The sequence below is a fragment of the Papio anubis genome, chromosome 4 (genome assembly GCF_008728515.1).
Source record: "Papio anubis isolate 15944 chromosome 4, Panubis1.0, whole genome shotgun sequence".
NCBI classification, from domain to species: domain Eukaryota; kingdom Metazoa; phylum Chordata; class Mammalia; order Primates; family Cercopithecidae; genus Papio; species Papio anubis.
In genome coordinates this window covers 126,802,834-126,811,391 of record NC_044979.1, presented here as the reverse complement: position 1 = coordinate 126,811,391, position 8,558 = coordinate 126,802,834, and the positions used below count along the sequence as shown (strand labels likewise).

Genomic DNA, 8,558 nt, shown 5'->3' with positions numbered 1-8,558 from the left:
ATTCACATGTGGCCCACATTTTTATTTCCAGAGAGAATTGCCTTTTTTTTTGAACAATCTCCGTCTGCTTGCCGCCCAGGCTGGGGTGCAGTGGCTCAGATCTCAGCTCACTGCAGCTCGCCTCCCAGTTCACGCCATTCTCCTGCTCAGCCCCCTCCAATGGCGCCATGCACCTTTTCCAGCTTGGAATTTTTGTATTTTTTGGTGAAATGTCAGATGGTCTGGGCAAATCTCAGTGAAGTTGTCGTCTGGAATTTCAAAATTTGTGCATTACATCTTCCTTTGTGAATAGCCATATATTATTTATAAATGCATATGATCTTATACACATGGTTAAATGCAAATACCCTCTGGGGCAGGCCTGGCTCAGCTCAGGGAGGAAGCCCTGCCTGAAAAAGCTGCAGCTTAGGTTTCACTCTATTTTCATTCAGCCCAGCCCCTGAGCACGTCTTCTGTCACTCAGGGCCTGAGGGGGTGGATGTTAAACGTTATCCAATCAGGGACGCTGGGCTGCGATCCATCCAATCAGGAACGCAGCTGGAGAGGACAGGACGGCTTTCGGGATTTGGCGCGGTCTTTGGCTGCAGCCGCAGCTCCAGGTCTTGTCTTCTCTGTTCTGTGTTTTCTGGTCCTACAGGCCTAGCCTCTGTGTCCCTGTAACCTGTAGGTATTGGGAGATCCACAGCTTAAGATGCCAGGACCCCCCAGGAAGCCTAGAAATGGTGAGTCGGCCGGGTCCGACGCACCGAGAGACGGGGAGGGGCTGGTTGGAACCAGTCTGAAGAGGCTGTGGCTGGATTCCTGCCTCCCCGCTGTCGGCTCCAAAAGCCGTGTCCCGAGTTCTCCTTGGCCAGAGTTGTCGTTGGCGCAGCTCGGCCCTCAGTCCCCTTCAGCCATAAGATGGCGGCTGGGCTGACAGCCGGGACCCCGGGCGTCGTGTCTCCTCCTTGCGCAGTGACTGTGCCATGGCCTGGAGCCCTCTCTGGGCAGCTCTGCACCCGCAGCGCCGCATCTCTCCCCTATTGTGCCGGAACCACTGGACGGTAGTCAAGGGAAAATCGTGACTCGGAGTGTGGGGTTCATGAATGAGAAGAGGAGCTTTGGTCCGTGGTGTTTCCAGTCCTCCCGCCTTTTTTTTTTTTAAATTAAAAATCTATGGGAGTCGGGCCGGGCGCGGTGGTTTACGCGGTAATTCCAGCACTTTGGGAGGCCGAGGCAGGTGGATCACTGAGGTCAGGAGATGGAGACCATCCTGGTCAATATGGTGAAACCCTATTTCTACTAAATATACAAAAATTAGGCTGGCGTGGTGGCGGGCGCCTGTAATCCCAGCTACTCTGGAGGCTGAGGCAGGAGAATCGCTTGAACCCGGGAGGCGAAGGTTGCAGTGAGCCGAGATCACGCCATTGCGCTCCAGCCTGGGCAGTAAGAGCGAAACTCCGTCTCAAAAAAAAAAAAAAGAAAAAAAGAAAAATTAAGCGAGTCAAGGCAAAAATATTAAAGAATAAAATCAAAGAGTAATTCAAGAATTGAAGAGCACCCAACTAGCTATGGTTTGTAGTTTGTGGTCCATGAAAAACTTTATATATAAAACTTTATTTTTCTTTATAATGAAATTTTACTGCTTTTCTTATAATATCTCTACATAGCACTTTCTATAACAATTACTTTATTTTTTAGGTTTAGAAAATTTTTTTTTATACTTTAAGTTCTAGGGTACATGTGCACAATGTGCAGGTTTGTTGCATATGTATACATGTGCCATGTTGGTGTGCTGCACCCGTTAACTTGTCATTTACATTAGGTGTATCTCCTAATGCTATCCCTCCCCCCTCCCTCTACCCCACGGCAGGCCCCGGTGTGTGATGTTCCTCACCCTGTGTCCAAGTGTTCTCATTGTTCAGTTCTCACCTATGAGTGAGAACATGCGGTGTTTGGTTTACCGTCCTTGAGATAGTTTGCTCAGAATGATGGTTTCCAGCTTCATCCATGTCCCTAAAACTTTATATATAAAAGAAAAACTATGTATATATAGTGCATGATGGAAAAAACTTTATTTATAAAGTGCATTATGGAGAAACCCAAATTCAATAATTGATTTAGTAGAGTTATGTAGTTTCTTAATTTGTATGATCAAGGTGGAAATTTCCTGGTTGGGTAATCATGGTTAATTGGCAGTTTATGGTTGGTTAAGGCTGAATTTTGTTTCCCCAAAGAGTAATTTACAAAAAAAATGCATTAGATTGCCGGTCCCGGTGGCTCACGCCTGTAATCCCAGCACAATGGGAGGCTGAGGCGGGTGGATCATGAGGTCAGGAGATCGAGACCATCCTGGCTAACAAGGTGAAACCCCGTCTCCACTAAAAATACAAAATTAGCTGGGCGTGGTGGCACATGCCTGTAATCCCAGCTACTTAGGAGGCTGAGGCAGGAGAATCGCTTGAACCCGGGAGGCGGAGGTTGTGGTGAGCCGAGATCGCGTCATTGCACTCCTGGGCAACAAGAGCGAAACTCTGTCTCAAAAAAAAAAAAAAGCATTAGATTTAGAATGCATTTAAATTTTTGTCATTCAGTGTGGATTTTATATTCCGTATTTTAATCATTTTTTGATAAAGTGTTGAATGGCACTTTGTTTTCTGTTTGAAAATATTTTCCATGAGAAGAAAGCAAAGAATAATACCCCTGACGCTTTATTGTAAAAATCTCTGTGCCTCTTTTCCATTTATTTATTTATTTATTTATTTATTTATTTATTTATTTATTTATTTTAAGACGGAGTCTCTCCCTGTCGCCCAGGCTGGAGTGCAGTGGCCGGATCTCAGCTCACTGCAAGCTCCGCCTCCCGGGTTCCCGCCATTCTCCTGCCTCAGCCTCCTGAGTAGCTGGGACTACAGGCGCCCACCACCACCCCCCGCTAATTTTTTGTTTTTTTGGTAGAGTCGGGGTTACACCGTGTTAGCCAGGATAGACTTGATCTCCTGACCTCGTGATCCGCCTGCCTCGGCCTCCCAAAGTGCTGGGATTACAGGCGTGTGCCCGGCCTAATTTTTGTGTTTTTAGTAGAGACGGGGTTTTGTCATGTTGGCTAGGCTGGTCCCAAACTCCTGACCATAGGTATTCTGCCCATCTCTGTCTCCCAAAGTGCTGGGATTACAGGTGTGAGCTACCATGCCCAGGCTTTTTTAGATACTGATTGTCTTCACCCAACCCAGCTTATTTCTTGGAGACACATTGCTGGTTAGCCAATCAGATGCTGCCATTGAGGGTAAAGCACAGAAATAATTTCTGCCCTCTGTATTCTCTAAGATTTGTGAAAGAAAAAATAGTATCCCCTAAGACAAAAAACCCAAACACGACCCCAGTGAAATGGTACAAGAACTTGCAAAGTAAAAAGCACCTGGGGCACTCACTGAGGCACAGGGCAGTGTCTCCTGAGAGGGTAGTCTTTGAGAACTTAAGCAGGATGGAGTGGGAGAATCAAGTGATTAGATGGCCTGATTTGACACGTGAGTCAGACACATTTGTTTCCTTATTAGTACTGCCGCTCGTTAGGTTTGTTACCTTGAGAAAATTTATTCACTTATTTTGACCTCAGCTTTAAACTGTAATTGGCATTTTATTAGTAGGACTTAAAAGGTAAGAAAATGTTCACAAAGGGCATCAAAGAGGTGGGTTTCAGAGTAAATTAATATCTAATTTCATACTCCATTTGTTAACAATTCTCATTTACCTTTTTCTTGCCCAGAGTGAGTTCTGGAATTTTCTCAGGTGTGTGTGTCTTTTTTAAATGGCTGGGTGATTACAAACAGAATTCCAAGACTTAGCTTTTAGAATGCTACCAAGGAAAAGAATAGAAAAAATGTCTTTCATTTTGACTGCAGAAAATAAATACATTTGCACAAGAAAATGTGGTAAATAATTGGTGAGTTTCATAGATTTATTTAAACATCACTTCCTCTTTTGGCAGAGTAAATTTGTGACACTGACTATGTTTTATATCCTATCATCTTGATTTCTGAGATTTATGCTAAATTTTATGAGCTGAAACTTGGTACTCCTAGAAGTGTTGCCATATAATTAGTTGTTTACTACATAATTTTTATTTTATTTTATTTTGAGACAGTCTCGCTCTGTTGCCTAGGCTGGAGTGCAGTGGCACAAGCTGGACTCACTGCAATCTCTGCCTCCCAGGTTGAAGTAATTCTCCTGCCTCAGCCTCCGGAGTAGCTGGGACTACAGGAGAGTGCCACCACGCCCGGCTAATTTTTTTTTTTTTTTTTGTATTTTTAGTAGAGACGGGTTTTCACCGTGTTATCCAGGATGGTCTCGATCTCCTAACCTTGTGATCCACCTGTCTCAGCCTCCCAAAGTGTTAGGATCACAGGTGTGAGCCACCGTGCCTGGCCTACTACATAATTTTTAATAGAAATAATAATGGGTTTATTTTCTGAGAGGAATATATACTTTTGCATTTCTTATTGAGGTATAAAATATAACTGTTGGCCGGGTGTGGTGGCTCATGCCTGTAATTCCAGCACTTTGGGAGTCCAAAGCAGGCGGATCACCTGAGGTCAGGAGTTCAAGACCAGCCTGGCCAACATGGTGAAACCCTGTCTCTACTAAATATACAAAAATTAGGCGTGGTGGTGGGTGCCTGTAATCTCAGCTACTCAGGAGCCTGAGGGAGGAGAATCGCTTGAACCTGGGAGGCAGAGATTGCAGTGAGCTGAGATTGTGCTACTGCGCTCCAGCCTAGGGGACAGAGCAAGACTCTGTCTCCAAAAAAAAAAAAAAAAAATTCTTATATTAACACCATGTTTGAGTAATTTTGCTGGATTTTTCAAACAGTTTCAAAAACCAAATGAATAACTGACATGGAATAAAGGCTTGAGCCCAGTGACTTCAAGCTAAGACTAATATTGAGTCTGCAAAAGGAGGTTATTAAAGGCCCAGTTAGTTCTTTCTGGGGAGCCGCCCCTGCAGATGTCCCAGCTTGCTCACCCCAGGCATGGAAGAAGGCTTTATACTGAGAGAAGCTACAGAGCCCTGGAAAGCTGGGGACCCACAGGCAGATGCAGTTAAGGTTAAAATGGAAAAGGAATGGGAGGGTCTTACTGAAAATAAAGTTGTGCCGGGCGTGGTGGCTCAAGCCTGTAATCCCAGCACTTTGGGAGGCCGAGACGGGTGGATCACGAGGTCAGGAGATGGAGACCATCCTGGCTAACACGGTGAAACCCCATCTCTACTAAAAATACAAAAAACTAGCCGGGCGAGGTGGCGGGCGCCTGTAGTCCCAGCTACTCGGGAGGCTGAGGCAGGAGAATGGCGTGAACCCGGGAGGCGGAGCTTGCAGTGAGCCGAGATCCGGCCACTGCACTCCAGCCTGGGCGACAGAGCGAGACTCCGTCTCAAAAAAAAAAAAAAAAAAAAAAAAGAAAAGAAAGTTGTTATTTTGAGGCAGTTTCTAGATTTTGTAAAATAAAACAAAATTAGGTTTATGTTAAAACATTTGAATTTTAAAAGAGTATTGCAACAGAAGGAAGTACCAACTATAAAATCTTTAAGGATTGCAAAGCTTAGGCAGACAAAGGCTTTCATAGGGAGGAGCAAACAAGATTAGAAAGAAGGTGGAAGGGGGAATGGCAAATGGAGTGAGAAAATATCAGATTTTGGATTAGAAAGTGTTGTACCCTGAAGTCAGCATGTTTTTAGGAAGGGCATAAAATGGAATTGTATGTTGGCTCAGACTGGTGGGAGGCATCGGGGCAGTATGGCTTGCTGCCTGGATGGATGTTGATAAGATGTTCTTGTGATCAGGCAGTTTGGCCGTTTTTCCAGCAAGATGTAATAAGGAGGTTGCTTGGACTTTTACATAGACGGGTGTGATAAGAAAGTCCGGTGGTTGGGCAGGATGTTTGTCAAGGCCCGAACCCTTGTGGAATGTTTCATTCTGACCATTGTCTGCGAAATGGTGGGGCTTACAAAATGGTGCAGCTTGGACTAACAGAATTCAAGTTTTAGACAGTGCATTGGTGTTGGAGAATTACTTGATATTTAGCAAACTACAGATTTGGTGCCAGAAGAAAGATATCTCAGAGGCTTAGCCTGGAATGGAATTCTAGGTCTGGGAATGGGAGGCTCTGCTCTCCTGTACACAGGCTGTCACACTGCCCAGTGTCCTGTGATTCCAGGTCACCTCCCAGGGTGAGAGAGGACTGAAAACTTAGAGGCAGCCTGATAACAGATTCCCTTTTCTCTCACAGCTGCCACCACAGGATTTTCACCCACTAACAAAGATACCTACTGTGAGGCCCCCGCCCCCTGCCCCTGCCCTGCCCTGCCCCGCCCTGCCCCGTCTCTGCCCCGCCCTGCTCCCGTCTTGCCCTGCCTCTGGTTCTGCCCCATCCTCCTCACAGAGCTGGCTTTTCTGAGGGCGTATAGCCACCCTCAGCACTCCCTATGAACATGGCTGGAGCATGGCTGTGGGTGCTTGCACTGCGCTGCAGTCCTGTCGCTTGCCACTGCCCCGGCCCGCCAGGCCCTGGCAGCTGGGGTGGGCGCCGTCCGGAAGCGCGCGACGGACCCTCATTTCTGCTCTCGGTAAAATTCACAGAGAAACATGATAACAGAAAATGGTATTGGAACACTGGGAATCAGCAATTTTGCACAGGAAGTACAGATGTTTAGTCTGTCTGAAGTTGGGACAAAATTGAACAAACAAGATGAGTTCGGTGCTTGGAAAGCGTGAAAGCTGCTAGTGAACTCTATTCCCTTATCAGGAGAAGTAACTGAAATTAATGAAACTCTGGAGAAAATCCAGGACTGAAACAAATCTTGTTATGGAAGATGGTTGGCTGGCTGATCAAGATGACACTCGGAGTAACCCTTCAGAACCAGAAGAACTTATGAGTGAAGAAGCATATGAGAGATACAAAATCTATTGGAGGAGGAAAATGGAACCCCAAATAAACTAGGGGTGTGAAACAACAAACCCAGCAGAGTTGTCCTGAATTAGTAGTGGATGGAAGACTTAGAATAGCAAACTTTAGCATTAACAATGGGGATAAAAAAACTGTTAACACTGCTAATGAAAGAAAATGTTATTCTTTAATCCTTCTAATGATTAAGTGGATAAATATATTACGCTGTCTTTTCACAATATCCTATGATTTCTAGCCCAGGCTCCTAGTATTCAGAAGTCATGAGGCCGGGCCATGGCTCAAGCCTGCGTGTAATCCCAGCACTTTGGGAGGCCGAGAAGGTGGATCACTTATAACAGGAGATCGAGACTATCCTGGCTAACATGGTGAAACCCCGCCTCTACTAAAAAAAAACTAGTCGGGAGCGCGGGTGGGAGCGGGCCAGTCCAGCTACTTCTGGGAGGCTGGAGGCGGGAGAATGGCGTGAACCTCGGGAGAGGCTGGAGCTTGCAGTGAGCCGAGATCAGGCCACTGCACTCCAGCCTGGGAGCACAGCGAGACTCCGTCTCAAAAAAAAAAAAAAAAAAAAAAAGAAGTCATGAAATTATCCATGGTAAAAACTGGCTATAAAAATTATGTAATTCAAAGATAACGTTATTATTCTTAAGCCTTATATAATATTGTAAATTTGGGCTGAAATACTTAATGATCTTTCTACTGGAAATAACTGAGAGTGAAGAGGTTTCTGTTGCTACAGTGTCACATGAGGAACAACACTATCTTAATTTTGCAATACACTGCATTTGCTGATGGTATTTTTATACAGTAAAGCAACAGCTTTGCAGCAAAATAATAAAATACTTCTTAATCATGTTTTTTGTTTTGATGTTAATATTTCATTTAGTGACTCTGCTAGTATTTGTGAAAGTGCTAACTTTAACTTACGGAAAGTTACTTTTTAAAAGAAAATATAAGCCAGAACAATGAAAAGCTCCAAGAACATGTTTCCTTTAGTCACAAATCTGGTTTTTCTTAAGCCAAGATCTGTCACCTTTAACATAATAAAAAATAAAAATAAATCACCAACTTTGATTTTCTAAAAGAAAAGATACTAGACATTGACGTGCTCACACCCCTCCCAGGACTAGGCACCACCTGCAGGAATTTCGCCACAGCATATTTTATCCTGGTATTTCTTGCCAAAACCCACAAAAGTGTCTACAAGACTCCTGACATATTCCTGTACCAAGACACTGAATCTGCAGTACGAACCTGTTTTCTCCACCAGCCTAGGATTCTGGACCATCAGTTCATAATCTCGTCTACCTGCATGGACACAAATCAGAGACAGCCCTACCGGGGCCACTATCTGTAGCACAGACCAGTCCTTCCACCTACATTGTACTCTCCCCAACCCATGGATTTTTTTTTTTTTTTCTTGTTCTTTTATTGTCTTTTTTTTTTTTTTTAAGATGGAGTTTTGCTCTTTTTGCCCAGGCTGGAGTGCAATGGTGCAATCTCAGCTCACTGCAACCTTCACCTCCCGGGTTCAAGTGATTCTCCTGCCTCAGCCTCTCGAGTAACTGGGATTACAGGCGTGCGCTACCACACCCGGCTAATTTTGTGTTTTTAGTAGAG

General features: G+C 44.8%; 1 long non-coding RNA gene across 1 annotated transcript in view; it reads left to right on the top strand.

Annotated features, from left to right (window-relative positions):
• Positions 1–290: 290 nt before the first annotated feature.
• Positions 291–8,558, top strand: part of LOC108584967 — a 47,444-nt gene continuing 39,176 nt past the window's right edge. Inside the window, exon 1 of the long non-coding RNA XR_002520700.2 lies at positions 291–722. This is a non-coding gene — a long non-coding RNA (uncharacterized LOC108584967). The remainder of the gene's footprint in view (positions 723–8,558) is intronic.